At 39.8% G+C, this 19051-nt stretch overlaps 1 protein-coding gene and 1 pseudogene across 8 annotated transcripts in view; both read right to left on the reverse strand.

The window, feature by feature from the left end:
- RBMS3 (RNA binding motif single stranded interacting protein 3) overlaps positions 1 to 19051 on the reverse strand; it is a 1402476-nt gene that overhangs the window by 67933 nt on the left and 1315492 nt on the right. The gene's annotated exons all lie outside the window — the stretch shown is intronic.
- LOC110213091 (ATP synthase F(0) complex subunit C1, mitochondrial pseudogene) lies at positions 1487 to 1909 on the reverse strand (annotated as a pseudogene).

Raw genomic sequence — 19051 nt, forward strand, 5'->3', positions numbered from 1 at the left:
ACCTTACACATAAGCAGAATATACATCATAGGGCTGTCCTTCAGGGGCCACCAAGCCCATCTGGGAATGGAGCAACACTGATACATTTTGTTTGGACACAAATGATGTAAGAGGTTAGGTAAAGAAGCATTTATTAAGCACCTACCATGCACCAGGCATTGTGCTAAGTGCTGGGGCTACAAAGAAAGGCAAAAAACAAAACAGTCTCTGTCCTCAAGAAGCGCACAGTCAAATAGGAGACAAAATATATAAATAATTCTGTACAGAAAAAAAAACTGTTTACGGGAAAAATTTGAGATAGTCATAGAGAAAAGGCACTAGCATTAAAGGGGACTGGAAAAGTCTTTTTGCAAAAGTTGAATTTTTATCTGAGGGGAAATGAGGGAAGTAAAGAAGTAGAGAAAAGGAGGAGAAATTCCTGGCTGTCAGACCTCCAGTGAAAATGGACCTCCACTCAGAAAAAGAAACATCTTGTGCAAAGAAGTCATCAGATTACATGTACCTGTACAGAAGTACAAAGACTGGAAAGGTAAGAAGGGGCCAGGTTATGAAGGACTTTAAAAGTCAAACAGAGGATTTTAAGCTTGAACCTGGGGATAATAGGAAGCCAATGGAGTTTGTTTCACAGAGGCAGTAACACGGTGAGACCAGTGCTTCAGGAAGAACAAATTCATAGTTGATGGACTGGAGTGAGGACAGTATTGAAGTAGAGAGAGCAACCAGAAGGTTATTAACAAGTAGAAATAAGGCTGGCAAAGTGGAGGCAGGATAAGATGAGAGATGGAGGTTTTTTATGAACTGTATTATGAAGATAGAATCGACAGGACTTGGAAATTGATATGATATGGGATGTGAAAGAAAGCTAAGATGATATGAGACCTGGGTAATCAGGAGGATGGTGGCACTCTTGACAATAAAAGAAAGGAGATTAGGAAGAGAGGAGAGCTTGGGAAGAAAGATAATGATGTCTCTATTTTGGCCATATTGAGTTTGACTTATCTACAGGAAAAGAGGTTTGAGATGTCTAATAATCAGTTGGACATAAAGGATTGTATGTCAGAAGCAAGATTTGTGCTGAAAAAAGAGATCTGAGATTCAGCTACATAGAGATAATTAAATGCAAGGAGCTGATGAGATCACCAGGCGAAGTAGCATGGAGGAGGAAGACAAGAAGGCCCAGGACAATTTTTGCAGAACAGCCATGGTTAGAAGCTTTGACCTAGATGAAGATCCAGTAAAGGAGACTGAGAAGGTATGGTCAGACAGGTTGGGAAGGAGCAGGACAGAGCACCTAAACTAAATTCTCTACAAAGTAAATTCCCAGGATATCATCAAAGGAGAGATCACTGAGAGAAGAAATATGTCATTTATGTTTTTTTTTAAGAGAAACATGGTGTTTAATGTTAAAGCTTGGCACACTCCAGTAAGGGGGTTGGACTTGGAGTCATAGCAGCAGGATGGAGGCAGGAGACCCTCCATAGAGGCCTCACATGGTGAAGAGGATGAGGAAGGCTACCATCAAACAGAAGAGCCCCACAGCTTCAGACAGGACAAAGCCTAGGATGGCATAGGAGAAGAGCTGCTGCTTGAGGGACGGGTTCCTGGCATGGATGATGATTAAACTGCCAAACACTGTCCTGATACCTGCCCCTGAGCCAGCCACCCCAACCATGGTGGCCTCAGCCCCAGTGAGCTTGGCAGCTGTGTCGATGTCCCAGGAAATAGCACTGGTCTGGAACTCCTGACGGGCCAGCTGGAGTGGGCTGCTGCTAGAAGTGGGCTGTTCCAAACGGATCTCTGACCTATTCAGGACAGATGCAGATACAGGCCTGACCAGACCCCTGGTACAGCAATGGGTCAGGGCTGGAGAAATGAGGAGAGTCCCCGTGGTCTGCATTCTGCTCTATATGCTCCCAGTTCCAGCGCTTCTCGGCCCCAGAGCCCAGATTCCCGATCCCCCTGCCACATGTCCTGAAGTTCCTCTGCTCTATCATTTATCTTTGAGAGCTTATTATTTATATTGACAATTGTTGCTGACTTGAGTTGCATTTCCACGTTGAATTTATTTACATTGAATTAACTTTTTAAAAAATTATCTTTTCCCCTCCACCCCTTTTCTTTAACAGCTTCTTCACACAAGAAATAGGAATTACTCTACTGTTGTCATCATAAACCAAGTTTCTAATTCAGTGTTTGGAATGTAGTAGACACCAATAAATAACTTGTTGATGGAAGTAGAATGGCTCAGTGGATAGAATCTTGGACTTGGAGTTAGTAAAATCTGGGTTCAAACTCTTGCCTCTAACATTTACTAGCTTTGTGACCTTGGACAAGACACCTAACCTTTGCAGGTCTCAGTTTCCTACCTATAAAAGGATGCATGGGATTGTATTAGAAGGCCTCTGAGGTCCTTTCTAGCTCTACGGCCCTATGATCGATTGAAGAGGGCAACATTCTGAGACAGATGTTTAGAAAACAGATTTTTAAAAAGATATGGATTTTATTGATATCTTCTGTGTTGATATCATTGTCTAATGCATCCATGCCCCTTCCCTTACTCAACCAGTCATCCCTTGGAATATTAAAAAGAAAGAGAAAAAAATCGATTAGCAAAACCAACCTATTGTTTTTGATAGTGTATTCAATATCCCACACTCATCATTCCATCACCTCTATAAAGAGAAGGGGAATTTTGAAAAAAAAATTATTTTCTAGACCCTGATTTGAGGAATATTATAAAAAGAAATCAAATTTTCTGTGTCAAAGATGATAGGCATCCACATCTTGAGTTAGAAAGAATGAATGACAGCTTAAACAGGTCCATAGACTCAGAGCCTGAAGGAAGCTCCAAGGTCTTCTAGGTTAACACTGCATTTTACAGCTAAGAAAACTGGGGTGGGGGGCACTGGGGGTGGAATCACAGAGATGACACAGCTAGGAAATGGTAGAGCCTGATTTTTGAGCCCAGGTCATCTAGTCTGATTTACACTGGACCGTGCTGCATCTCCAGCCTCAAGCACGATGATCAAAAACAGGATGAAGTGAGGAATTCTTTAAGCATCCTTTTCCATGATGATTTGGAAACTAAGACATGAGGGTCTTGTGGCACAATTTTGGTTCCCATTCTAAAGGGACCCATTTCTTACTCAGTTTCCATCCTTTTGCAAAGTACTGCATAAAATGTGTACAGCCACTGGCTTTCCCCCCAAGCCTCTGTCCTCCTTAAGCTAGAAGTAAACATTTTGCAAAGTGACTGTTATGGGAAGAATTCAGCATCATCTTGATTGGGCACCAGATGCAGTGCAACCTCACGTTAGGAAACCTGCCGGTAATCAGTCCTCCCCTTAAACGCCGCCTCCCCATCAAAGAAGGCATTTTTGCAACATTCTAATCCCCAGTTGGCCTGAGATTTCAGGCTTGTTCTTGAACTTGGGACTTGGGCGTTATTCTTGGAATACATGCCTCTGGAGACTCTCAAATACATTTCAGTTATAAAACCCACGAAGATACACAAATCTAATCAGGCTGATCTGGCAGCAGAAAAGGACACTATTCAGAGAGAAAGCCAAAAACTGTGTTGGGTAAGAACACTAACTCCCCCACCCCTTTTTCCCACTCCCTTTCCTCTTCCCTCCTTCTTTCTTCCCTTCCTCTTACTCTCTCTTTTGTTTTTATCAAAGACATCCCCATTTCCTCCTTTGCTTCAGAGGTCACCTCATTCCATATTGAAATCACTGATAGACGAGCTTAGCATTTGCTGGTGAGATACCATACACAAAAACCACACATGCATGTCAATGTCACCCAGTACGTCTATAGGGCTAATCAATCAAAGCCCAGCTGGCTAAAAAGAAAGGACCAACTGCCTGAAATCAAAATTAATTTGGGAGGCTCCCAAGGACAGGATGAGTTGATTTGGTTCTCAGAGAATATACTGCAAAAGTGACAGTTGGGGACTTGGTTTGATTACAGATGCGACAGGCTGATGGCTGCTTCTGTGCACATACCAGAAACCTGACAATCAAAGGAGAAGAGTGGGAAGGGATTTGTCATAATTTGGTATTGTAAATAACAACACCAGGCCCAGAGTAGAAACAATTTGGAAAACACACTCCCTCTGCCAGCAGAACCATTTATCGCAAATAATGAATAATAAAATAAGAGATCTTTGGGGAAAACATATTCAGCTACTCACATTTCATAGACTGGTTCAGGGAATGAGGTTAGGGAGTACCCATAGATTAGTGAGAACTTAAATTCCCTCAATAGTCTCAAGGAATAAGGGATTTGTAGAATCTTAAGTATTTTGGAAATGAAACCCTGGGGAAATAAATACGCCTTCTTGGCCATAAGTTGTTAGAGCCGACCCTCCTCCTACCCCAGAGGGACTGAAGGGTACAATCACCTAGGACAAAAATGATTCAATTCATCTCAGTTCAGCAAAAACTTACTTAGTACCTACTACCTGCCAGGTGTTGGGGGCAAAAAGACAAAAATGAAAGGAAATCAGGAAGTCCTTGCCTAAAAGGAGTTTATATTCTACTGTGCATGCATGTGTATCTACAAAATTTAAATGGATTTAAAAACCTGACACAATTTGAGGAGGGAAAAATGCTAATAACTAGAGTAATGAGGAAAATCGTCCTAATATTTGCCTATTCTTTAATTCACCAAAGTTTACACAATCTTTGTAGAAATCTCAAAGGGAGAAAAATAAACTTAATTAAGGAAATGCCATCTGGTGGTTAGGGCAATACCAGGTCCCCCAACCATAATTATATTTCTAAAGGCATGCTGTCAAAGCCATTCCTGCCCAAAGAGTTGGACTTGCCGAAAACAGGACATTTAGTTTCAGATGTTGCCATCACATTAAGGGTGATTGGGTTTATTTGAAAAATATAGAATGTGATCCCTGACAGAGCTTACTTGGTAAATGGCAAGTCAAAAAGAAATAGATTTTTAAGTTTAGCATCTCCAGATGTCTGGGTTTGCTTAGTTTGAAACTGCAAAGACTCACAGCCTAACATGCCGTAACTGTGCAAACGAGCCCAGGGGCTTACTGAAGGATGAAGGACGTCTGGTCATCACCATCTCTGTAGAACTGAATTAGGGAAGCCCCAAAGATAGACTGCAGAGAGGGCTGCCCCACTTTTGATGAAAACAATTTTAACCTACTTTGGGCAAAATCTCCAAAGATCATTATATAGAGAGAGCAGACTTCTTTGATTCATGGCCAGAAGACCCCAGAGTTATTAGGCTTCTGCCAATACTTGGAACACATTTTCAATTCAGAGACTTGATCTGTAGTATATTTTCTCAAAAGAAACTAGAATGAAAAATCAAAGTCAATGATATCCTGGCAATATTATCATAGCTCCTTTCTTACCAGGACTGCATCCTATCATAATGAAATACAATGTTAGTTCCTCAATACAGACTACAATAAAAAGGGATCTCTTGCATTAATATATTGTTCTGGAGTATAAGCTTTTTGAGAGCAAGACAATTGTAACTTATGTCTTTGTACCCTTAATATACTACCTGGACTTAAAAAAAATACTTATTGACTAAATGATTTTTATTGCGGAAGAGTGTGATTACATCTACCCATGTAATAAATATTAGAGGTAACTAATTGGGTGGAAAAAGCTGGATTCAGAGTAAGAGAATGTAGATTCAAAATCCTGGTTTCCTGCTTATACTGAGGTGACAATGACTTTGGTCAAACCATTTGAACACTCAAGAGCCTTCATTTCCTCATCTATAAAATGGAGGGGGGAAGGGATTGACTAGATTATCTCTAATATCTCCTCTAGGTCTTAATTTGTGCTCAAGGGACTGTAATCTCTTGAGCAGACTGTGACTTTTGAGAAAGAATCTCACTATTACTTTTTTAAAAAAACTATTGTTGAGAGGTCCTGCCTTTATTTGTTAATAGAAATAACCAAAAGTTCATACCTGTCTAATCCTGATAGAGAAACTGCCTTATATAACTGATCTGCATTTTAGTATTTCTAAAAATCTAAGATTTTGTGAGAAATGTTTATTTCTCTCTTGTATTTAGTAACTAATCATTGTATTGGGACCATGATTTTTCCCCTTATCTACTTCCTCATCCAGAAACCAACCAGCATGGGAACTCTCTCTTAAAGATTTATCCAGGCCAAGGCCTAATAAGACAGTAAAAGAAATTCTAAGTTTGGGCTAATGGGTATATTCCTGCTCATTGTGTTTGCTCAGAGATGCCTGGAAAGTGCTGATTCTCCCTTTTGTCAGACAGTTCAATATGGAAATTGATGTCTCTTTGACCAGATTTGGGTGATCTGACTCATATAACCCAAGACCCTCATTTTAATATCGATCACCTTCCATTGTGTTAACCAAGCAGAGTTGATTGATACCCCTTAGGAATACCTACTCTTCAAAGGGCATATAAACTGTGAGCCTACTGCTGTGAGAGGTCTTTGGTCTAAGAGCAATAGTCAAATGACCATCCTTTTTTTAAATAAATGTGCTGGCCTTATTAATAAAATGATTAAATTACCCAAAACTATGTCTCTTGTAATTTTTTAATTGTCACAATTTCCTTAGTATGGGTACCCCACCTTGGAACTACATCATGGTATGTAGTCTTTGAGAGGTGCAAAGGCAAAAAAAAAATCATTTTCACTACTAGCTAATGTGGATGTGAGCCTTTCTCAGAGTGGGGTGAGGCTAGTATCCATGGAACATAGATCTGCAATCAATCACAGGACTTTATATTTGTAATTCTCCTGTTATTAGCAGTCTGGTGAAATGTGTATCTGAGATTGTGGTTTTGGCTGTATCCGAAAGACAGAAGTTAGGCAATTAGTTATATAATTAAAGAGGAAATACACAGGAAACTTTTACTTCATTTGGATATCTCAGGTCAAAATATTTAATGGTCTGAATTTTCTAGATCATTAACTGGAACAACTTTTTTATAAAACTGCCAGAACTCTGATGAGCAATATTTCATCTTGACTGAAAAAGCAACAAGAGGAATATGAGGAAAGAGGATTTCAAAACCTTGGAATTTTTTGGTACTAGTGCCAACAAAAAAAACTTCTGCTCCTCCACCAGTTCCTATATTGTTAGGGAATATCAATGATCCCCATTGTGAGAGGATACTCCTATATGTTTAACACTTTCAGAATTCAGTTTAAATCCAAATGGACCATCTGCCCTATAGGGAGTAAGAATGGCCTAGACCTGCATAGACTTCTGGGATTTGGAGAGTTTTTTTTTCCTTCCTTAACTCCAAGGGTTAGGAAAGATCATATGGTTTGAGATTGGGGAGGGATTGAAAGGAGAACCAAAGAAAGAGAAAAAGAGATTTACTTTGGCTGATCAGTGAATTTCAAATGTACCCCAGTTCTGGCTCAGCAGCCAATCAAAAATCAATTTCTTCCCCACTTGGTTAGCACGGCTTGGCCAGCAGAACGTCTCTACGTGCTCCAAATCTAGCAGCGGGGCCCTTCCATAAGTATTATCAAGTCTTTCTGGAAATAACCCGGAAGATTTTTCCACATTGGCAGTCAATAAGACAGGGAAACTGTGAATGCTCTGATGGTGGCCCTCCATTGGCCAAGAACAGGGCAACCCAGGCAATACTGAAAACATTTCAGTAGCAATTGGCATGCCACAAAAATTCTGAATGGCAACTTTCAATCATCATTAACTTGGTGAATTGTCTGATTTTCTAAGCAAATCAGCTGATCCCCAAACCATCTTCACTCTCCACGCCTTTGCAGAGCCTGTCTTTCATACTTGGTACACACTTTTCCTCTGATTTCTGCCTCTTGCAATCCTTCCTTTCCTTCAAACCTCAACTCAATTACCTTGCCCAAAGAGGAATCTTTCCTGATTCCCCCCAGGATTCAGCACTTTCTCCGTTCTCCAATTGTTCTGCATTTCTTTATTATGTACACATTTTCTCCTCCCTATTCCCCCAATGGAATGTAATCAATTTGAGGATAAGGACTATTCCAATTTCGCCTTTGTTTCCCCAGGCTATGATGGATTAGGTTGGGGAATATCTTCCTCAACAAAGCTTAGTAGATAAATTCTAGGGAGTTCCTGACATAAAGTGACTTGCTCAAAAAAACAACAATGAAAAAACAAACCTAAAAAAATCAAAAACAAGTAAACAACAATGACAACAACAAATGAAACTGAACATGGACCTAACTCTTATTACTTGTACTTTACATAGAACCTTACATTCACATAGAAGTGAATGAAGTCTACTGTGCAGAGAACCCAGAGCTAGGGGCTAGTGGTAGTGAGGGGGAGATACAATAGGAATTTAAATAAAGCACAGTTCCTGTCCTCAATGTGCATACCACCGAAGGAAGGGGTTAACTATAGAGAGGTACAGAAAATATATTACATGTTGAAAAGAATAGTTTTGGGGTGCCTCCTCCTTGCACAGTTAACATTTTCCCATGATCCTGACTTCCTTGGACTTTCTTTGGATCCCAAAGGAAAGTATAGTAGCCTAAAGAAAGTTATTTTGGGATTTTGAAGCAAAATTGAAATAACATCACATAAAATTTGGGGGAATGTCTAATCTTCTGAGTTCCAGTTCAATTTTAAAACCACAGATGCTCCATTGGCTCTGATGTACTCCAATAAAAACCCAAACATAGAAATTCTTTACCAAAAGCTGGTGGAATTCATTTGGCATCAAACATACTCTAAAAATGTTAGTAGAGAAGTTCTATGCAAATCACTAAGTCGATGGACACATATAACGTGAATTTATGCAAAACGAGAAATCAAATCCATACAAAGAAAAATATTACACAAAGTAGAAGACCACCTTATGCTCCCTTTCTAGAATGAAAGCCAGCTGTCTTACCTTCTCTGCTGCAATTTCCTTCAAAACCTAAGCCAAATATTTTAAAGCATAGCAGCCAAAGTCATTGTCCAAAGCTGGCAAATAAGGCAGATTTGTCCTGTGAGTCTCAAAGTGCATGAAAAGACTTCAGAAGTTCCAATTTCCGTCTTGTTTTGAAAACAAACGTGAACCTTGTTAGTAGAAATATTGCTCATTCTCCTGCATTTTCTCCCTCATACTTTTTGGGGATAGATGAGTTTAGGTAGAATTGAGACAGTGGATGAGTTAATTTTAAGCATCTGAGTTGGTACAATCCTTGACCATTGGGTGATAGAGTTTCAGTGTCAGTGTGCACTGATGTCTACATGACCTTGGGCTGGATTTAGAAGTTATAGAAAGTGTTTCATCTCCTGGAATAATTAGCTATTACAACTATAATAAAAGTTAGAATCATATTAATCCTTTTCTTCAGCATCTAAAATTAAATGTATCCTTAGCTGTAGGCTGTTTTTTTTTTATTTGGTTACCATTAACTGAGGGGATTTGGAGTTTTAGAAAAAGAAATGGAAACTAAACTAACTTTTGAAAGAACATTGTGGAACCTTAAAAAGATCCCTAATTACAGATTGTTTATCCAGCTGTGAATAAGGGCTTTGGTTATTGGTCAAGGATCTCTGGTTACCTCTGATGGCCTAGACTCTAATGTGTGTGCGCTACATTGAAATTCTCCCCCTAGATTAGGTAAAAATGCAGGTACACATTTTTGATGTATTATACTTGCTTTTGGGAGAGAATGATGACATCTTGGGCCGGGTTGGGCTTATTTGACATGAGGACACATGGATTGCTGAATTCCAGGGAGGGAGAGTCAGAGAGGGAGAGACAAAAGAAGGGATGGAAGGAGAGAGAGGTAGACAGACAGATACAGAGACAGAGAGAAAAACAGAGATGCAGAAACAGATACGGACAGAAAGAGAGATAAAGAGAGCCAGAGAGAAACAGATGTTAAGAGATACATGACTACAGAAATGTATACAAAGTTGAAACTTTTGATGTTAAAACAAGCTTTTTCAGAATCACAATATGTAACTATTGGGAGTAATTTGGAATGTGTAGATCTGGTACCCCAAAGTTTGGTTAAATTTAGTCAAATTTGTTAATAAGTTAATGAATTTCTTGATTATATTTTTTTTGGGGGGACGATCAATATTAAAATTATTAAATACATTTTCATTGAATACATTAGTTTATGATATAACTTTCCCCTCGACACCTCCTCCCCCTCCCCCCAAGAATGAGCCAATGGAAATGGCACCTCTGCACTGAAGGAAGCCAATTCTTATGGGGAAAGCCAGGGACATCTGGGGAACTTATATTCATCAGCCTCCTCTTCTAACTACTTAACCATTGAGCAGTTCTCGGCCCGGGTACTTGCCACCCACAGCCATGTGCTCCATAAACGTTGATGTGGTGCAGGGTGAGGGACTCTGGCCATCTGCGTGGAAGAAAACTCTGTTCCAACCCAAGGACAACTCCCTCATGCCTTGACCCAGTGACATATGGCTTTCTGACGCAGCTGTATTGTACAGTTCCAAAATCAGGTTGGAAGAGATTGCAATGGAAAGGAAGGTTGAAATGATGTTTACCATATGACCAGACTAATTACACTATAACATTTCACTGCCTTTCAAACTTTTAAAGAGACTCAGAGGAAAACTCAAGCATCTGCCCACCAAATAGTTAATCTTATAGCAAGTTAGGAAGAAGAGGGAAGAAATACTTCCAGCAAACTGGACTAATCATGTCACTCATGGCATTTCTTAAAAGTACATGTGACATTTATAGAAAAAAAAACGGACGAGAGCTGATTTTCTGATTTTACATATCCAGAGGCAATCCAAAAGAGCACTGGGAAATTGCCTTCTCTACCAAGTTTCAGTTCAGAGGACATTTTTACAGCTGAGCTATTAGCCTGAAAAATATGACTTCAGAGTAGAAATGCTGGCAGTCCTAGAACTATTATATAGTTGAGGAAAACAGCTGTTGTAGGTTAACTACATTGGAAGTAATTTGGGGAAGGAGATTATGCAGGGGATCAGTAATGGGGTTAGTGACTTTTAACTCCAGGTCACTGCTTTCACTGGGGACTGGTCCAACCATGAAGAAAAGCCTTCACTGGTTTGCAGTGGTTCAGAGGTCATAACTGGTGAACTGACTCCATGAGTGGCAGTGCCTGCTTGTCCAGCTCAGAAGTCCACCTGCATGGGGCAGCTAGGTGGCACAGTGGATAGAGAATCTGAGCTCAAATTCAGCCTCAGACACTTGACACTTACTAGCTGTGTGACTCTGGGCAAGTCGCTTAACCTGATTGCCTAGCAAAACAAACAAAAATCAATAAAAAAAAAAAAGTCCATCTGCCCTGCTAACAGGGTGTTCTCTCACTTGGGCAACTCTCGTCCTTCTGCCTGCACCAGGTGGGTGTCAGCCCTTCAGTGACCTCCCTGGAAAAAGGATTAATGAGAGAGTACCCAAATTCCCACAGAGATACAGGCTCAGTATGGATAAGTTGGAAAAGATCACCTTGCCTTGGTGAATGCATAGAGAAAAGGTATGCCTGCCATCTTTTAATTTTTTTAATTTGATTCCCTTTGATGTTTCCAAGTCCTGTTCACTAGCAGCTCTGCTTTCTTGACACCTGACGTTCCTTTCTCTGGCTTCTGTGAGCCTCACGCTATTATGGAAAGTGCCCATGCTTGAGTCGAGTCCATCAGTTTACCCTGTGCAATGACCCCATATGCTAGATTAAGGGCTACAAATTTCCCTCATGCATCAGAGCCCACTGCCACAAATACCAAACTGGCCCTTTCATTAACTGTTGTAGGTGCCAAGCACTGTCTGGACAGCCATCTATCTATCCTTCTCAAATCTCTGTCACTGCTGGCTCATGCATGAGGGAAGACGTACTTTATCCTCATCTCTGGCAATCACTTTGTGTATGTCTAAGTAGACATTTGACTTAAAGGAATTCAAAAATGTATGTCAGGAGCAATATTTCAGGCCAGCCTTCTTCTGAATGATAAGGCAGGCAGATTTCCCAGCAGAGGTCTGAATATTTATGGGTGCTGGGTCTTGTCTGTGGAAATGTTCGTCTGGTTTTCACTGGCACTGAGGCACATATAGGGAGCACACAGCAACTCGTTATCAACTTTACCTTCAAAAGACCCCCCAAACTCTACTGCATTTGGTTTTCAAGGTCATCTTTTTTTTTTTAAGACTCAGGAACTTGCAGGTATGGAAAGCAATTTCTCAGACTATGAGAACAAAAGCAGAAACTGCCTAATGGAGTGAAGGCAACATAAATAGAACAATTATGTCATGAATTTGTTAATTTATGGATATACGTGTGCATATATTTGTATGTATATGTACATGTATACATACGTGTGTATAGTTACATACAGCGGTATGTACATGTGTGTACATATGCACATATATATGTATCTCTAAATAAACTGCACATTTAAAAAAGCCAAGTTTCTTGTACAATCCTCTTTTGTGTTCTTTTTTGTACACTGAAATGTTTATGTTGTTGTTGGGGATTAAGTTCACAGTAAATGGGAAAAAAAGATTAAAAAAAGATAAAGAATACTGGAATGTGAGTCAAAAGACTTGGGTTCAAGTCCATAAGTCATTTTACTTTTATTTCTCAAAATATTTTCAGCTGTATAATAGGAATAGTAATGTTTATAATAGGAATTTTAATAATAGGGATAGTACCTGCCTCAAAGGGTTGTTGTGAGGAAAGCACAACATGTGTGTATATATGCATATGTATATGCATACACACACGTGTACGTATTAATATACACATGCATATAAACAAACATATACAGGATGTCCCAAAAATCTTAGTGCGATTTTAAACTTCAATAGCTTGAGTTTTAAGAGCTTGAAATGGCCCTAGGACTTATGGAACTCTTTGTATTATGTCCACACAAAAGAGGCATGGCTTTTTAGGGCATTCTTCTCCTCATTGGCTTTTTGGACCTCTTTTGCCATTTGGGTTAGGCTATTTTTTAAGGTGTTATTTTCTTCAGTATTTTTTGGGTCTCCTTTAGCAAGCTGTTCACTTGTTTTTCATGATTTTCTTGCATCACTCTCATTTCTCTTCCCAGTTTTCCTTCTGCTTCTCTTACTTGCTTCTCAAAATCCTTTTTGAGCTCTTCCAAGGCCTGGGACTGATTCATATTTTTCTTGGAGGCTTTGGATGCAGGAGCTTTGACTTTGTTGTCTTCTTTCGGTTGTATATTTTGATCTTCTTTGTCACCAAAGTAAGATAATATAGTCTGACTCTTTTTGCTCTGCTTGCCCATGATCCTGGCCAATTACTTGAGTTTTAAACTCTTTGTTAAGAGTCTGCTTCCAATGTGGAGAATGTACTGTCCCAAGCTTCGGGAGTTTTACAGCTGTTTTCAGAGATACTTGTAGGGACCTATAACTTTTAAGTTCTTTCAAGGTGGTATGATAAGGAGCGAGGTGTTAACTCCTTTCCTGGCCCGTGCTCTGGTCTATTAGTGAGCACAAGTACTCCTTTCTCTCCTGCAACTGTGGGGAGGGTTTCCTATCCACAAACACTACAAGCTCCACCATGCCAGCGCTTCTCCTCACCCCAGGACCGCCGCCCAGAACTGTGACCCAGATCCAAGCACAGGCAAAGCAAGAGATCCCTGCAATCTCTCTCTGATCAGCCACTGGATTCCCCTGCAATCTGTGGGCAGGAAGTTCAGGAGGCAGCTGCTCCTCCAGGGCCATGGTCTCGGGGAACTAGAGCTGAGACCCCTGTCTCCTCTCTCAGCACCTCAGAAACAGACCTTTCCCACTGACCTTCTAAGTTGTCTTTGGCATTTGTGGATTGAAGAGTTGGGAAACCACCACAGCTGCCCGCAATTCAGTCCTCTGAGGCCTGCTCCAGTTTCGCTGTGGCCTGTACACCCATGCCAAACTGTGCTCCTCCCCCAGCCTGTCGTAATATGCCTTTCTGATCAATCACCCAGGTTGTCTTGGGCTGAAAATTTGTTTCACTTTGTTTTTTTGTGGGTTCTGTTGCTTTAGAATTTGTTTAGAGGCATTTTTTATGGGTATTTTGAGGGGTTTGGGGGAGAGTGCAAGCAAGTCACTGCTTTCACTCCGCCATCTTGGTTCCACCCTCTCTTTAAAAAAAAGCAAAATTGGCCAAATGGAAAAGGAAGTCCAAAAGGTTACTGAAGAAAATACTTCCTTAAAAATTAGAATAGCGCAGCTGGAAACTAGTGACTTTATGAGAATTCAAGACATTATAAAACAAATCCAAAAGAATGAAAAAATAGAAGACAATGTGAAATATCTCATTGGAAAAACAACTGACCTGGAAAATAGATCCAGGAGAGAGAATTTAAAAATTATGGGACTATCTGAAAGCCATGATCAAAAAAAGAGCCTAGACATCATCTTTCAAGAAAGTATCAAGGAAAACTGCCCTGATTTTAGAACCAGAGGGCAAAATAGAAATGAAAGAATCCACAGATCTCCTCCTGAAAGAGATCCCCAAAGAAAACTCCTAGGAAATTTAGCCAAATTCCAGAGTTCCCAGGTCAAGGAGAAAATATTACAAGCTGCCAGAAGGAAACAATTCAAGTACTGTGGAAACACAATCAGGATAACACAAGATTTAGCAGCTTCTACATTAAAGGACCTCAGGGCATGGAATATAATATTCTGGAGGGCAAAGGAGATAGGATTGCAACCAAGAATCATCTACCCAGCAAAACTGAGTATAATCCTTCAGGGGGAAAAATGGTCATTCAGTGAAATAGAGGACTTTCAAGCATTCTTGATGAAAAGACCAGAGCTGAATAGAAAATTTGACTTTCAAATACAGGACTCAAGTGGAACAGGAAGAGGTAAACAGGAAAGAGAAATCATAAGACACTTATTAAGGTTGAACTGTTTATATTCCTGCATGGAAAGATGATATTTATAACTCATGAGACCTTTGTCAGTATTAGGGTAGTTGGAAGAAAAAAAATATATATATGTATGTATAGATAGATAGATAGATAGATAGATAGATAGATAGATAGATAGATAGATACATAGATAGATAGAAGGCATAGGGTGAGTTGAAGATTAAGGGGTCATATCTGGAGAATAAAATTAAGGGATGAGAGAGGATTATACTCGGAGAAGAAGAAAGGGAGAGTTAGAATGGAGTAAATTATCTCACAAAAAAACAGAAAAGAAAAGTCACTTACAATGGAGGGGAAAAGGGGGAAGGTGAGAGGGAATGAGTGAATCTTATTCTCATAGGATTTGGCTTAAGGAGAGAATAACATACACATTCAATTGGGTATGGAAATCAGTCTTACCCTATAGGAAAATAGGGGGAGAAGGGGACAAGAGAGCAGGGGGATGATAGAGAGGAGGGCAGATTGGGAAAGGGGGTAATCAGAAGTCAACATTTCTGAGGAGGGACAGGGTCAAAAGAAAGAATAGAATAAATGGGAGGTCAGGATAGGATTAAGGGAAATAGAGTTAATTTTTCACAACATGTCTACTATGGAAGTGTTTTGCATAACTGCACATGTATAACCTATATTGAGTTGCTTGCCTTTTCAATGAGGGTGGGTGGGGAGGGAGGAAGGTAGAAAATTTGAAACCTAAAGTTTTAAAAACATACGTTTGAAAAAATGTTTTCACATGCTACTGGGAAATAAAAAATACAGGAAATGGGGTACAGAAGTCAATCCTGCCCTACAGGAAAATAGAAGGGGAAGGGGATGGGGGGGGAGAGATAGAAGAAAGGACAGACTAGGGGAAGGGATATTCAGATTGCATGCCATCTTGGGGTGGGGGAGGGGTGACATGGGGTGAAAATTTGGAACTCAAAGTCTTGTGGAAGTAAATATTGAAAACTGAAAAGAAATAATTTTATATATTTTTTAAAAGAAATAAACAAAGGAAAAAATAACAAAAGAGGCATGGCATGTGGTAAGTCTGTGATTTCCATATTGTGGGAACTCTAGATAAAGAGATGTCCCTCTAGTAATGTTCCTCTAGCTCAGAGAATCGCCTATTTAAATGTGAATTAGTAGTCAAGTAAACAAGTCAATAATCATCTACTAAGTGTTTATTATGTGCCAGGCATTGTGCTAAGTTCTGGGGATACAAAGAAAGGCAAAAACCTCAGCTCCTGCTTTCCAGGAGTTCACAGGTTAATGGAGGAGCTCACCATGCAAATAGCTGTGGACAAATCAGATAAAGACTTGCCAAATTGGAGCCAATCTCTGAGGGATGGTCCTAGAATTAAGAGGGTTTGGGAAAGTTTTCCTGGACAAGGTGGGATGTAAGCTGGGGTTTAACAGAAGCCAGGAAACTTGGAGGAGAGAGGGAGAGAGAGAGAGAGAGAGAGAGAGAGAGAGAGAGAGAGAGAGAGAGAGAGAGAGAGAGAGAGAGAGAGAGAGAGAGAGAGAGAGAGAGAGAATTCCATGCATAGGAGATAGTCTATGTAAATTCCCCAAGTCAGGAGATTGAGTGTTTTGTTTATGGGACAGCCAGGAACTCAGTGTCACTGGATCAAAGAATATGTGGGGAGGAATATGGTAGAAGGAGACTGGAAAGGTAGGGAGGCAGATTAAGAAGGGCTTTGAATGCCAGACAGGATTTTATACTTGATCCTGGAGGTGATAGGGAATAACTCTTAATAGTTGATCTTCAAGGCCCCCATGGGATTTGGAGATAAGAGATCACCTCCAGAAACAACCCCTTCATTCTCATTTTACAGGTGAGGAAACTGAAGATCAAAATGTTGAAAAATGCATCCAAGGTAACAGCTAGTTCCTAAAAGAAGGATCAATTAGAACTCAGAACTTTTGACTACTCCAAATCTAGTCGCCAGTCTCCCATAATCTCTGGTTCTATGCTGCTGATTTGTTTGCTTTCAAATTTTGTATTCTCAGAGCTTTGCACAATGCTTGACACAGAGCAAACACTTAATAAAATTTTTTCATTCATTCATTCATGGCAGCTAGGTAATGTAGTAGATAAAACACATGGTTTGGAGTTTGAAGGAGCTGAGCTCAAATCCAGGCTCAGGCACTACATGTGATCCTTAAATCACTTAATTTCTGTCTGCCTCAGTTTCCTTAACTATAAAATAGGGCTAATAAAAGCCCCTGCCTCCAACGGTTGTTGTGGGGATCAAATGAGATAATATTTGAAAAGTGTTTAGCGTGGTGCCTGGCACATAGTAGGCACTTAATAAATGTTTGCTGTCCTCCATTAGTTCAAAGCAATTTATAGGGAGAAGGGCTGGAAATTAAATTATTATTGTTTCTGACAGAAATTACCTCATTATAATCATTACCTTCACTACTAGTATTACAATGATTTCAATTGCATAACTCATGCTATACCCAATGGATATGTATTTTGTAGTTATTTTTCTTTAGGCTAGAAATCTGGTGGTTATGAAAAGCACCTTGAAAAACCCCCTTGTGCATTGTTGCCCAAAAAATGACAGCTCCACAGAGAAATAAGATGGCTAATTAGAATGTGTGAAGTCTCTCTACTTGCTGAGATGATAATTGGATTGACTTTGATGTCCCTCAGTCTCCACGTCTTTGCTTTTCCCTATACTCAGTATTTCTTCTCTCGCCTCCACTCTTTCTCACAGGTTCTCCCTTCTCCCATGCCTGGAATTTCCTCTCTTCTCATATCTGCCTCCTGGCATCCTTAAAATTTTCTCCAAGGCTCATCTCATTTGCCTCCTGTTGCAGGAAGCCTTGCCTGATTCCTGTAGGGGTTAACATCCTCTCCCTTTTCAAATTCTCAGTCATTACTCAACTCCTTATATATTGTATCACTCCAGTAGATTATAAGCTCTTTGTGGGCAGGAACAGTTATTGTTTTATTGTTTGTTTTTTGCTTTGTCTTTGGATTGAAGCACAAAACACCATGACATACATACAGCAGGTGCTTAATAAATGCTCCTTAGGTTGGCTTGTTAAAGACACATATTTGCCCTTCTCTTTTTCTATGAAGTTTCTCCTCAGTGGTACTTGTGTATCAAACTGTATCATGGTTTTGTCAGCTGGTCTATCATTGTCTCTATCCTACTGTGCCTTGGAGTAGTTAGTTAATCTCTAAAAACATCCTCAGCTTTTTCCTTATATTTTTCTATGTATCCCTTTACCTCCTGGCTCTCACCCCCACACTCCCAGCTAATTATTGGCTTCTTGCCTTAGCAACAAGATTAAGTTGTTGTCTACTCCCTGGAAGCCAAGGTAATGTTTCCTCTACATAAATGTTCACTTGCTCATTAGTCTGACAAACCTATCCCTGCTGCTTTTTTCTTATTGAAATGTTTCCTTAGGTTCCTGATCTTCTGCATATGAAACTCACCTCATTTTCCTCTCTTATTTCTACCATGGCTTGTCACTAAATATTATCACCTTTCTGTCAATCATGTGAGCAAAACTTTCCACCTCTCCCACCAAACAGCTTACTTTGCTTCAAGCCCAAGGCCGTTCTGAATATACAAAAAGAAGGGAGGATATTGTTTACAGAAAGGACAGTAACCAATCTCCAAACTGCAAAGGTTAATGGTGGACTTCAGTGATGAGCTTGATCACAAAGGCCATAATCAGAAAGCACTAACAGAGCCTGGTTCCCTACCATGAGATTCAAAATGAGTGAAAATCAAATATGTTTATCAAATACAAAGAGACTTGCTTCAAAGGCCCCCATAGAAGAAATAAAGGCAGTAGAAACTCTTACATTGAAGTCTAAGTATCTTGGACCCTAATGCATGGACATTCTTAAAAAAATGTTTTTTCTGTCATTCAGCCCTTTTCTCAATTCTAGCCAAAGCCATGTCCTTGGCTAAATTGTTACATGTAGTCAAGATTTCTTTTTTGAGGACCCTATAAGGGACCATAGAAGGCACCTAAACCAGGATCCTCATTTTATAAATAAATAAGGCTGAGACTGAGAAAGTTATCAGGTAGTAAGCATTTATTAAGGATTTACTATGTTCCAGGCACTATGAAGGGTGATTTGACCAAGATGACACAGGTTGTAAGGGAAAGAGATTGTTGTTTTTTTTTTTTTTAATAATAATCCAAGTTCTTTAACCCCAAGTCCAACACTGTC

The sequence above is a fragment of the Phascolarctos cinereus genome, unplaced genomic scaffold, assembly GCF_003287225.1.
Source record: "Phascolarctos cinereus isolate Bilbo 61053 unplaced genomic scaffold, phaCin_HiC Scaffold_1;HRSCAF=81, whole genome shotgun sequence".
Classification (NCBI taxonomy): Eukaryota; Metazoa; Chordata; class Mammalia; order Diprotodontia; family Phascolarctidae; genus Phascolarctos; species Phascolarctos cinereus.